The sequence below is a fragment of the Triticum dicoccoides genome, chromosome 2A (genome assembly GCF_002162155.2).
Source record: "Triticum dicoccoides isolate Atlit2015 ecotype Zavitan chromosome 2A, WEW_v2.0, whole genome shotgun sequence".
NCBI classification, from domain to species: Eukaryota; Viridiplantae; Streptophyta; class Magnoliopsida; order Poales; family Poaceae; genus Triticum; species Triticum dicoccoides.
This window is the reverse complement of record NC_041382.1, coordinates 773763311-773777187: the sequence shown is the minus strand read 5'-3', so window position 1 is coordinate 773777187 and position 13877 is coordinate 773763311. Positions and strand designations below refer to the sequence as shown.

The window sequence follows — 13877 nt, the reverse complement described above, 5'->3', positions numbered from 1 at the left end:
TTTTTGCTCATCTGTTTTGTACACATATTGATTTATAATACTAAAATACATATACCGTAGAATGATTGTTGTACAATCAGCGGGTCCAAAAAAGTGAAGACAAGTTTAGCACCTTGTTATTGTAGTTGAAGAGAGTATGTTCTAGCGAGACAAAATTACGACCGCATGTGCATGTTAACGCACCAGATACTCTCCATAGTTTTAAATAATAGGCTATGTCAAATAGTGGCACCGTGTTCAAACAACGTGGTTATAGCTAGACAGGCCATAGCCTGCTATGTATTTTGTAACTTTACATGATAATTATACACAAATACTCCCTCTGTCCCATAATGTGTTGAAAAACATCTTACATTATGAGACGGAGGGAGTACCATTTAGCAGCATGCACCCTGCTCAAATCGCTATGTCGTGGCTATAGCGGGGCAAAGCACAAACATTAGATGCCACGCAACACCAGCTCCTCCGACAGACGAAGCTTCAAGCGACCGATTGTCACCGCATCAAAGCATCAATTCCAGCACCCCCTAGTCGAAGTGCAATGATGCGTTGCTGTGCCAATATACTGCTGCTGTTCCAGCCGGATTGAAAACGAACCGAAATGATGCGCAATCCCCATGATGCCACGCCACGCAACCGACCGCTGAAGCCGATCGGGCCGAATCGCGGCGGGCCCGGCGGTGGCGTACGTGCGTACTCGACTGACGCGCTGTTCCGGCGAAGACAAGCCTCATGTGAGCGGCAGGGTCCAGCAGAGGAGGGGAGAAAAGCCTGCCGTGGCCCACCGCGGCGGGAAGACAGCGCCGGGCCCGCGCGCGGCGTCCTCTTGCCCCCCTCGTTGTGGCTCGCCTGGGCCTCCCACTTCGGGCCCATCTGCCCTTTCAAGTCTGCCCCCGCCATTATGCTGTTCCCCCGGCCCCTCCCTGCTCTCGTCCTCTTTTCCTGCCCTGGTGTTCAATTGTGCCCCTGACTTGCTGACCTGACCTTTCATCTTATGTTGGTAAAGTTTCTACTCGTGAGTAAACTAGATCAATGGATATTTGGTAAAGATTCTACTGTACTAGTTTCTGACTACATCGCCGTCACAAAAAATGAAACAAAGAACAATTTGACTTATTACAGTTTTAGTTTCTGCACCTAGAAAGTCAATGAAATATATAAGAAACAAACCCAGGTTCTCATATCATTATCTACTAACACTATTATATATTTATTTTGGTCCTACTTTCGCAGAACGACGTAATGTGGACGGTGGATATACATAGACAGCGCCCCAGTGGTTCTTATGTTGCGACATGATAATGCTGGCTAGAGTTTAGGTTGGCTATCCCTTTCTGTCGACTGTCTCTCTGCTCCTTCAGTCCCACGATGACTTGGGAAATCAGCCTGTTGTAATTTGAAGGAGCACTTCATGCCATTTAATCAATTAATTTCGTTGAGACCCACGCGAGTCTGAAAAAAGAACTCCAAATTTGCCAAGAGCATAATCATGTGTGTATCACTTTACAGCAAAGGGACACCCAAGTAAATTCTAGACTAGTTTGTTAGATATTTCCCGGGTACATCATAGCAGTCTAGCTATGTGCTCTGGCTTTTCCAAAAGATCAAACCGACTCTCACCACATCTGCGTAGATGTGAACCTGACTTGGAAAATGCTGTCGGGTTAGAAGTTGAGGCCCCAAAATGTAGACAACTAATGCGATTCAGACAGATCACCAACCTTGAGGAAAGGAGGAAGACATGATCGATTGAGTCAAGTCCAACATTTCTAGAACCCCCTTTGAGAAACACTTCCTCCTTTCCGGCGACGCTTCGATCCGAGATGTTGTTTCCATCGAATCCACCGGGCTGCTTCACAAAGACGAGGCAAGCTTTCTAGACATGTTTCCTATCTTTCTTTCCAATGATTTGGACTGAGAAGAAAGGAGCGAGCTTATGGCTCAAGGAAGTCGCCAATTGCGTTGGACAGACAGCAAAATAGTGGCGACATGATTCCGCCTTTAGAAATGCTCCACTTCCTGGCCAATTACGCGTGTGGTCAGGGGAAAATGCAAAGTTCTGAGGAGCCACCACGTAGAAACACTTTGTGTGTGCAGCCACTTTGAGCGCACTTGCTCCGAAACAGATCCCCATAGGGGTGATGAGCAGATGCAGCAGTTGGTCAGGTGGTAGTGGATTGATCTTTGCTGCCTGTGTGTGAAAAGCCAACTTTCATTCAACAGTTCCTCTAAAGTGATGGCAAAGGTGAAACAAGTTGATGATGGAAAGAGCTGTAGCATTTCAAAAGTGGGAAAAGGTTGAATTAAATCCTTATACACAACCTTATAATAGAAATAAGGGACATACTTGATAGTTATTATTTCAAACGGATTATTTTGTATATGGGCAAAACTACCTGATTGGACAACAAGGACAGGCACCGACCGCGCGAACAGCAAATGCAGGAGCATCATTTCTTCTTCAGAGAGGACAGCATTTCGCTGTGGGGTGGTTTGGCACCCACAATTACTGCAAAACCAGGACGGTCACAGGGAAAACGCTTGGAGTGTTCCCACTAAGGGCTTGGGCGATGCGAGGTCGCTGTTCGACTGGCCTGGCTCCGAGAATGCATGAAAGAAGCCGAGACAGACATCCGTGGCGGGATTTGGACGCGGTTTAACTGTCGGGCACTCGATCAATAGAGGGGAAAGAAGCAGAGCAATTTTTGATTTGTTTCCTGCATTTTCTTGGAGTTGGTTATGGACACCGAGCAGTGCATGTAGTGTAGACTGTGTAGTGTATGTTGCATCTCCTAGGCTCCTAGCTAGCTTAGCCAGGGTAGAAAGAAACTGTGAAGAGCTAATAAGTCCAGGTAGCTTTTTTAGCTAGGCGTTCAGGGAGGCGCGCACTTGGGTTATGGGACTGTTGGAGCTGACTTTACGATACGAATACGAAAGGCGAATGAAAAGGATGCAACAAAAGCCGACCTTCTTCAGCCCTTCACATGGTTCAGTGGCGTACGTAGTAAGCAGTGCGTCATGCACGTCATGGGCACTGAAAGTCTGAAACATAATCCAAGCGTACCAGCAGCCTAGCAGACCATCGATCGGTGCGTGCAAGTCCAACGACGTGGAGCATTCAGCAACCGATCCAGAGATGCGGTGGTCGATGATGGGCCGATCTGGCCGTACGAAGCACTGCCAGACCACCAGACGTCCAAAGTCCAAACCAAAGGCGTATGGTTCCGGTCGAGATCATCATGCGGCTCCCTCCCCCGGATGCCGGGCAGCCGATGCTGTGGGAAAGAGATGCTGCTCGCCACTCGAGAGGCAGTGCATCGACTGGATTTCATTATCTGTTTAGCATGTTGGAGGAGGAGCAGCGTACCGCTCTTGCATGGAATGGGGATCGAGTGGCGAGTGGCGACACGATTGCGGAACGGAGTTCAGTCACCGTGGCGACGTGCAGGATGACGGACATGGCGGAAGCGTAGTGCGACCGCAGCTACGACGGACAGGCCTGCGTCGTTTCGTCGAACATCCTGTGCGCGTGCGCGGCAAGCTGGACCGTGGCAGATCACCGCGAAAGGCCATGGCGGAGCAAGCATTGTGGACGCGCGGTGGTGCACGGAAACGCGACCAATGAGAGCTTGTAACTGATTGTAGGCGCAGTAGATGAGATGAGATGAGCTGAGCTGAGCCGGGTTCGCGGGAGTCGGCGAGCGGGCGCCGGGGTTGCGCCGGAGTAGGACCGCTTCCAAGTGGACTGAGTGGGCCTCGCGTTTGTGGGCCTATGGGTTTCCCATGGAAAATTTGCACACGTGTGGCTGGGTCCTCCTCCTCCATGGGACGTATTCGGCCACATTCGGCTCCCGAATTCTTTTCTGTTATATACAGTATCATTTTCCCGGTAAAACATGCAAACAGTACGTCAGCCTCATGTGGCCTTGCAACCAAGCCCCTTTCGAGTGATTTAAATTACGATTTTTTTTACGAAAAGCATCACTAGATGCCTCCAGAAATTACATAATACAGTTTGGACTCTCAAATGATTGCAGGACGGCCAAAGACTTTTGCAAATTTTCCCAAAAACAGAACACTATGTTTTTTTTCAGTTGAAAATTTGAGCAATCAATTGAAGTAGCTTTTTTTTGTGGGTAAAACACATCTATTAGTTAACCAGAACATTATGTTTCATAATAATGATAAAACTTTATATTTTAAACTGTCCAAAAAATTAAAAAATCTCCATGGTTTCACAAAAAAAATCACGCTTTAAAAATATTATTGAATTAAATTTACGTATATTGAAAAAATATCAATATGTTTGAAAATACCTTTCCAAAATGTTCATATGTTTGGAAAAAAGATGAACTGACAAGAAGGAAAAAAATATGTTTGTTCAATTTTTTTTAAAATGATGTATTTCCAAACAAATAAAAGAAACAAAAAGAAAAGGAGACACAAAAAAAGAAACAAAAGGACAGGACATTCCCCACGGCTTGCTTCTTTCTCAGATAATCTGTCTCATGTCGCGACTTTAAATTCGGGTGTTAGCGGTGTTGGGCCTCGATAAGCAATATATGTGCTTTAATTTTTTCCGTATAAATTCTTTGATAGTTTGAGAATTTGTGTGAACCAAATGAGCATTAAGACTCTTGGGATATCTTAGTCTAGACAGTAAAAGTGAGAAAATAAGTCAACAAGAGTAGTATCTAAGATATGCACTTCTCCAACCCAAGTTCCGTTCCAAAATATAAGGTATATTTGTTTTCTAAAAGTCAAACTTCTTAAGTGTTGAGCAAATTTACAACGAATATATCAATATCTGTAAAATTAAATCAGTATTACTAGATTCATCATGAAAAGTCTTTTCATTATTTATTCATTTAGTATTGTAGATGTTTGTATTTTTGGCTGTAAACTTGGTCAAAGTTACAAAAGTTTGACTTTTCAAAAAACTAGTACACCTTATATTTTGAAAAAGATGGAATATTGATGATAGTTATGTCATCGACTCATATGATGTTACAAGAACAAGGACTACAATCATGCTAGGCCATCCATGCAATTCAAAAGAGAAAAGTTGTTACATAGTTACTCCTACAAATATGTGTCTCGCTAGGAGACTACAAACAACTCATGGAAGAAGAATACACATCTTTTTGGAAAAGGAAGAAGACTAATTTATATCTACTAATGGCGTTCAGTAGATTGGATCTCCTTTCTGTATATTTATCTGTGCTCTATGTTGCCACCAAAACCCCTCAATTTGTAGAAGAATGGCGTCTAAAGTCAAAGACAAAGCTTGCAATGGAAGGGGGCCGATTTCAGTGGGCACCACTAGCGGCATAAGTGGGTGGCCAACCCGGACTCCTCTCCAACCACCTCTCACTCGAATAGAATTTCTCCTATCTCCATGGATCGCTCATGTGCGTGTTTTCCCTATTTTTCGTGAAGTTTTCTATCGAATGGAAAAGATATGTTGGGTTTTAATCGCAAATAGTGAACCAGTCGATAAAATCATAAAAATATAGAAAAATATTTTATTAGTCTTAAAAAATTATGTTTTCACCGTATTAGGGTGAAATCTATGACAGTTTGATCTCACGTGAGTTGGGATACAACCCTACTATTCACCCAACTAATAGTTGGTTGGTTCTCAAAAAAGTCAAATAATTTTGTCTGGAGTCTTGTGCAATCTAGATAGAAAATTCATGCAACATGTGTCTTCGGTTCTCCGATCTATGTTGTTCGGTTCAAAATTTATACCACTTCTGGTTTTTCCAGCCACCAAACAAATTAGATAGTGAGTACAGGCATACATTATCACCGATTATATCTCGCGCGGTTTAGGGAATGTACAATGGTGTTATCTTAGTTTTACATATGGTACATGCTAATGAGGAGGGGAGAGAAACCGTAAGAAAAAAGCTTGTCTTCTCTTAGTTAGGAGATGATCATCTTATCGCGGTAGATATTTAGGCATATCTAATTATCACAGATAAACTAAGAGATAACCAATGTACACGTATTTATATTGCCATTTAAACTATGAAGTAGGATTAAGATAAGACTGTCTTATCAATTATTTCATATGCTTTTAGGGCGTGTACAATGGTGCTATTTTAGGAGTGCCATGTAGGGTATATGCTGAGGTGAATGAGGAAGAAATTAGAAGGAAAGAAACAAAAACTTTTCTTCTCTTAATTAAGAGAGGATTCTTAGCAACAAAATTCTCTCATTACATATTTAGGAAGACGGTTTTGCTAATGCACATCCAGATGTGCTAAGTGTTTCACTACTAAGTCCTATGTCATTGATTTTTTTACACGAAGATTTGTGTGATTATTTTTAATTGTTTGATTGTTTGCTTTTGCCGGTATGATTGAGTCACTTAGATCTGCAATAATTATCGCCCTAGATAGACCCCTAGGAATACCTAGTTAATAGAGATAAAACTAAGAAATAAATCAGTGTACATCATTTTTTACTATCATCTTTAGATGATGTGACAGGTTTAAGACAAAAACACCTTATCGACCACCGTACATGCCCTTATGAAAATTAGTTTCATCCACTCCTATTCTTTGAGAAGCATCAATCATTGACACTCTCAATGCTATCGACTGCGACTCACATAATGATAACTTCTTAAAAGTACAATTTCTTCATTCTTACATATATCAACCAAAATTTGAAATGCGACAGGAAAACAAATTCTTTTCCTAGCAAGGGCAAAATGTAAATAAGGTGTGCCTACAACCTACCGCGGTACACGCAGAGATGAGACGAACTCATGTTCTTGGCTGAACTGACGTGAGCCATGCTGACCGACTATCAGATTGACCCCTCCATGCCCGTCATCTCCCGCAGGTGGTGCCTCTTCTTCTTGCCTCACCCTCAGTGCAACACGGCATCCTGTGAGGAGCTGCAGCCTCATCTCCACATCTTTCATGGTTGGCCTCTCCTCTCGAGTCAGCCTGAGGCACTCCTCTGCCAACTGAGCCATGCACAGAACCCCTTCATCTCTTCCACCCCCCAGGATCTGCGCGTCCACCGTTTCCTCGAGGAGCCTCTCCCTCATGGCGCACAAGAAGTAGTTTGACAAGTTCTGCTTCTCGCCATGCTCATTCTGGATGATGGGCTTCCTCCTCGTCAGCAGCTCAACAAGTATCACTCCAAAACTGTAAACATCGCTCTTGTCGTTGAGTTGTCCCGTGTAGTAATACTCCGGATCCAGGTACCCAAACGTACCCTGAACGGCGGTGACCAGGTGCGTTTGATCGATGGGGATCAGCCTCGACGCGCCAAAATCCGAGACCTTCGCGGTGTAGCTGTCGTTTAGGAGCACGTTCATGGACTTGACATCTCTATGGAGGACCGACACGGAAGCCGAAAAGTGCAGGTACGTGAGCGCACCCGCGATCTCGGTGGCGATCCTCAGGCGCTTCTCCCAGGATAATGGCATCAATAAGTTGCTACTGTTTTGCTCGGAGGGGCGGTGCAGAAGGTCGTAGAGCGTGCCGTTGGAGATGAACTCATAGACAAGCAGAGGGACCTCGGATTCGAGGCAACATCCATGGAGCTTCACTACGTTTCGGTGGTTGATCTGCGACAAGATGGACACCTCGTTGATGAACTCTTCGATCTCGCTGATCACCGAGAGCGTTGATTTCTTGATGGCCACCACGCGTTGGTCGATCAAGATACCCTTATAGACTGTGCCATGGCCACCCCGTCCGACCACACGGGCTTGATCAAAATTGTTTGTTGCCTTCTCTAGATCCTCCAGGGAGAATATCTTTGTGCCATCTTTTGTCTGAAGAGATAATATGTTCTAGCAGAATGCCTTTGTTCTTCCGAAAATACCGTTTTCTCGAGCGCTTTTGAATGGCCCGATTCCATCTTCTTGTAAGAATAGCAACAAATACAGCAAGAAATAGAATGCCCCCACCACTGCTTAGTCCAATGGTGATACCTGCAGCCAGTTAAGCAAAAACAATGCAACCGAACAATTCTTTATTTCAAGACATTGATCACACTGTGACAGGATTTCAAGCAGGATAGATCGCTTACCTAATACTAGATGATGCCCCGAGGAATCCTGTTAAAAATGAAGTGCTAAATAAACTAAAACAAAGTAAGAGTATTTTGTATGACTAAGTTAAGCAAAAAAACATGCATGCATGAGTTGAGGAGGTGGCAGGCTTTGCATGAATAAATAATGCAAAAAGTAACTTATGACAAGTTACATGCATGACTTGATGATGTGACATTGTTGCATGAAGAGGAAAATTAGACAGTGGGTTGCGATTATTTAAGAATAGAAGATTACCGAGCTTGTGCATGTGTAGCTCCCGAATTTATTATTGTGGCAAATACCGTTGCAGGTGTATTTATCTGGCTGCAGGCACTCGATTATATCTGTATTTCGCACATGACATCAGTGGTGACCCAGAGCCGCTATACTAACCAGCTTAGGCTCTGACGTGACAGAACACTAGAATTTGCATATGCCCCCCAAAAATGTAAACGAATATCAAGAGTAAGTTAAAATAGCTCAAGAGAGATTATACCTGTGCATCCATCTTTAATATAAGGATTCCCTTCAAAACCAGAAGAGCACTTGCAGCGATAACCTAGAAGTTTGAGTGTTCCATCATCAGTGACATCGATGCAGTCACTGTGGGAGCTCAAGCATTTGTAGTCGCTCTCATTTAGCTGTGCATGCAAGCATGGCATTTTAACAACGGCCCACTTGACCACGCCCCGTTTCCCAGATAAGGCATAGAGCGTCTCCGGATTAGAAAAGAGATCACTTGGCTCTAATTTCTCGTCAACGAGTAAAATACCTTCGTCAATAGATATGTCACTGACGACCAAACTACCATTCAGTTCAAGCACCGGAAGATCAGTCCCCGGCAAGGCTCGAAGACATTTGAGATAGAATTGTTCAGTTGCAAAGCAGCCTAGCTTTATTCCAAAGGGGAACGGGATGCTCACGTTCCCACACGACATGTCACAATCCTTCTTCGGCTGGATGGAGTCATAAACGACTGTTCAAAGGAGGGAAGATCATGCCAAACGTTTGAGCAGATGAACAATAGATATCAATGACTTTCGAAATACAATTGGTTTATTTTGGCTACCTAGATCCAGTGCTCAATTTATTAAAAAATTAAAAAAGTATCTGCATGTTTCAAATTTTGAGGGTGAACGCCCTTAGCTAGTTTAATTTAGAGCTGACCTGCCGGAGGAGCGGGAGGCGGTGGAGGTGGCGGAGGTGGTGGAGATGGCCGAGGTGGTTCGTATTCCGGGCACCTGGCATCAACGTAGGGGTTGCCGTAGTCGCCCCACTTGCAAACGCAAAAGTATCCACCCATCGACGAGTCCTTACACTCACTGTGATTAGCAACGCATGCATAGCTTGCCCTGTCCTCCATGGCGCGCTTACAGTTCAGCTTGTAGGGAATAGCCCATTCCAGGGTAGCAAATTCGTACTCGAGATATTCCGGCAACATAGATCTCAGGGCGTCAATCGGCCAGAATATTTGGTCCTTACCACCTCCGCTGATGAACGCGTACACCTCCTTCGAGCGAGCAGAACCGCTGGTGCGTGAGATGTTGAGGGTGAACGCCCTTAGGTTCACCCGTATGTCAATGAAACAGCATCCGATGCCATCGCATACACCCTTGGGCAGCTTCTCCATGATTCGAGCTTCGGCACAGACGACGGAGCAATTCCCGACCTCAACGGTTGAGTTGCCGATGAACAGCGAGGCCTTGACGCCGCAGCCAACGACGAACAACATGTTTAACGAGCCAGACATGGCAAAGTGCCGGGCCGGAGCTTCCCAGTGAACAGAGTAGTCGCGGACACCGGGAATCATCTTCACGGTGTAGGAGATCCTGGCGCACAGGTAGTTGTAGGCGTACGAGATATTGGCGTACAGGTTGTTGGAATCAAAGATGTCAAAGCTCTCGATGGGTAGGTTGCCCAGCATGGGGTAACTGGTGTTGTCCGCACAAGTGAGGCTGAAACCAGGTAAAGAGCATGACGGACCTAATCCAAACGGATAAGGTATCTCACCAACCATACCACAGGTGTCGGAGCAATTTCTTGTAGCCGTGGCCACCGCGGCAGTTGTTGCCGACGGCAACACGAGCACTGCAAGCACCAGTGATGCCATGGCCGTGCTCATCTCTTGTATATCTATACTATAGGGTTTCTTTGTCTGTGTTGGATAGTATTGTGCAGGCCGGTGCTTCAACTTCTTAAACATGGTAGTAAACGATAAGAATCTGCCGGTCGGTAATAAAACTCATGCATCCCCCGCTTCTCTCTCGCGCCACATGTCCGTGGGCTTCGCGTATCGCTCGCCTCCACATCAGCTTTATCTCCTCACATCCCTTCTCAGTCACTCCCCTCCCCAGCAACCTCATCCTCTCATCTCTCTCGCGCGCGCGTTTTCTTCTCCTCACCTTCACCTGCTCACCACCGTCAGCCCCGCCTGTTAGATATCCAGTACTCTGCTCACATCATCAGGTAGTACTTGTTTGGATGATGATGATGGGAAAAGCAATGAATCTTAGATAAGATATTTACTTACTGGGTGTGGATAAGATTTAACCAAGTATTCGTTAAGTGACAGAACATATAAAAAAGAAAGAAAAATATAATTGTTTTTGCACGAATCTTCATGGTTAAATCCCAGTCAACTGAGATTTAGCAATCTCGTTAATGCTAATTATTTGCAACATCACATAATTGAGGTGATTGTGCCGTGTAAATCAAATCCTTATACACAACCTTATAACACAAAGAACATTTTGTATATGGGCAAAACTATCTTCTTTTTTTTTGGAAAAGGAGGCGTGCCCCCGGCCTCTGCATCTAAATGATGCATGCAGCCATATTATTAAAAGTCTTGAAAAACAAATAGTATCCAAAGTATTACAGCTCGCAAAAGGAGCAGGATGACAAAGCCATAAAAGACCTTAAGATTACAACCGATGATGATAACATGACTAGAGACCTAAACTCCTATCCTGTTAAGCGACCGCCATCCAAATCGGTTGAATATAATCCGTGCTACCATTTTCCATTGGTTGCACCCAGTGACCAACAGCTTCCTGGATTCCGTAGGAGTGAGTAAGGACCACGTACGGATCCATGCAGTAGCTCTGAAGATAACCTGCAAGAAATTTAAAAATTGTTGCCTGTTAAAGATCATATCGTTCCTGCAGTTCCATATAGCCCACAAAAAAGCACATATTCCAACTCGAATATGACTTGTAGTATTGCGATCCACCCCATCTAACCACGTCCCAAACAACGATTCAATGTTAATTGGAGGGGCAATGTTGAAAGCTATATGAATAGTGCGCCATAAAAGTTTAGCCAAAGGACAATCGATGAAAAGGTGTTGTATTGTTACATTATTATCACAAAAACAACATCGTGAGCTGCCTACCCAATGTCGTTTTAACAGATTGTCTTTGATGAGAATCACTTGTTTATGTACGAATCACATGAAAATTTTGATACGCAAGGGGACCTTAACTTTCCAGATATGAATGGATCTCGGGAGGAAGCCAGAGTTAATTAGGTCCAAATAAAATGATTTGACCGTGAATGAGCCATTCTTGGTCAGTGTCCAATGTAAGGAATGCGATTGGTCGGTTAATTGTACATCCATCACTTTCCGTACCAGATGTATCCATGAATTCCATCTCTCCCCAACCAAAGATTACCTAAACTGAATATTTAGATGTACCGATTGTAATATCGTGCCAACGTAATCTTTCTTACGTTGGACAATATTATATAGACTTGGATATTGAACAGCTAAGGGTGTCTCCCCTAGCCATGTATCCTCCCAAAATCGTGTTGACATCCCATTGCCAATAGTGAATTTGGTTCTACGAAAGAATAAGTCTTTAGTTCTCATTAGGCCCTTCCAGAAAGGCGAATCGGATGACCTCGCATTAACTTGTGCTAGAGTTTTGGACTGTAGATATTTGTTTCGTAAAATTTGTGCCCACATCCCGTCGTTCTCTACCGAAAGCCTGAAAAGCCATTTGCTTAAAAGACATTTATTTTTTATCTCTAGATTCTCAATGCCGAGACCCCCCTGATCCTTAGGTCGACATAATATATCCCAGCAAGCTAAGCGGTATTTCTTCTTGGCCTCATCAGACTGCCAAAAGAATCGAGATCGGAAGAAGTCTAGTCTCCTTCGTACCCCTTTAGGTACCTCAAAAAAGTAGAGCAGAAACATCGGCATACTTGTCAAGACAGAGTTAATGAGTACTAGTCGACCACCGTAGGACATTAACTTGCCTTTCCGACAACTTAACTTCTTTTCAATTCGGTCCTCGATGCACTTCCACTCCTTAATGGATAATTTCAGATGATGAATAGGTATGCCCAAATAGCTAAAAGGCATTGACCCTAGTTCACAACCGAACAAATTTTTGTAAGTATCTTGCTCATCTTTGGCCCTACCAAAGCAAAATAACTCACTTTTGTTAAAGTTTATTTTTAGTCCCGATAATTGCTCGAATAGACATAAAACCAATTTCATATTCCGAGCTTTTGCAACATCATGCTCCATGAATATAATAGTGTCGTCTGCGTATTGTAGAATCGATACTCCACCATCCACCAGATGGGGAACTAAACCATCTACTAGGCCATTCTCCTTAGCCCTGCGAATAAGCACGGTCAACATATCTGCCACTATATTAAACAAGAGCGGAGACATCGAATCCCCTTGCCTCAACCCCTTGTGTGTCTGAAAATAGTGGCCTATATCATCGTTAACCTTAATATCGACACTACCTTTTTGGACAAGAGAATCCACTTGGCTCCTCCAAGCTTCAGGAAAAACCTTTCATGCACATAGCTTGCTGAAGAAACGTCCATTTCACTTTATCATAAGCCTTTTCGAAATCCACTTTAAAGATAACCCCGTCTAGTTTCTTCGAATGGAGTTCGTAGATCGTTTCATGTAGAACCACTACCCCTTCTAGGATGTGTCTACCAGGCATGAAGGTCGTCTGACTCTCTTGAACCACAGAATGGGCGATCTGCGTCAGCCGATTTGTCCCCACCTTCGTGAATATCTTGAAACTCACGTTTAAGAGACATATCGGCCTAAACTGCTCGATACGAATCGCCCCTTCTTTCTTTGGTAATAGAGTAATCGTACCAAAGTTTATATGGAACAGTTCTAGATGCCCATTAAACAAATCGTGGAACATAGGCATCAGGTCATCTTTAATGATATGCCAACATTTCTTATAAAACTCCGCTGGAAACCCGTCTGGTCCCGGTGCTTTATTCGGTTTCATTTGTGTTATGGCATCCAGAACTTCCTTTTCAGTGAAAGGCGCAGTTAGGAACTCATTTTGTTCTGTCATGAGCTGAGGAATATCTCCAGTGTCAGGCTCATTCATGGACACCGTGCTCTCTGCCGATGGCCCGAATAATTGTTTATAGTAATTGGAGATATATAGTTTAAGGTTTTCATGACCTACAATGGTTCCTTCATCCTGCTCGAGCTGAATTATTTTCTTCTTTCTATGTTTGCCATTTACAATCATATGAAAGAATTGTATATTATCGTCTCCATGAACAACCTTGAGAGTCTTAGCCCGTAATGCCCATTTGAGTTCCTCTTCTCTCATAAGGACTCGTAGGCTTTGTTCCGCTTCAGATTTCATGGCCTGTTCATTTACGTCTAGCAGTGTCCCCTCTGCTTTAATGTCCAGGGAATCAATTAGTTGAAGGAGATTTTCTTTCTCCTTTTTGTAAATGCCACTCTCGTTCCTTGCTCAACCCCTAAGAAATTGTCTTAGATGACGGATCTTGTTCTGCCATCTCTCCATGC

The 13877-nt window shown here is 43.9% G+C and overlaps 1 pseudogene; it reads right to left on the bottom strand.

Annotated features, from left to right (window-relative positions):
- Positions 1-6599: 6599 nt before the first annotated feature.
- Positions 6600-10278, bottom strand: LOC119357196 (annotated as a pseudogene).
- Positions 10279-13877: the final 3599 nt, after the last annotated feature.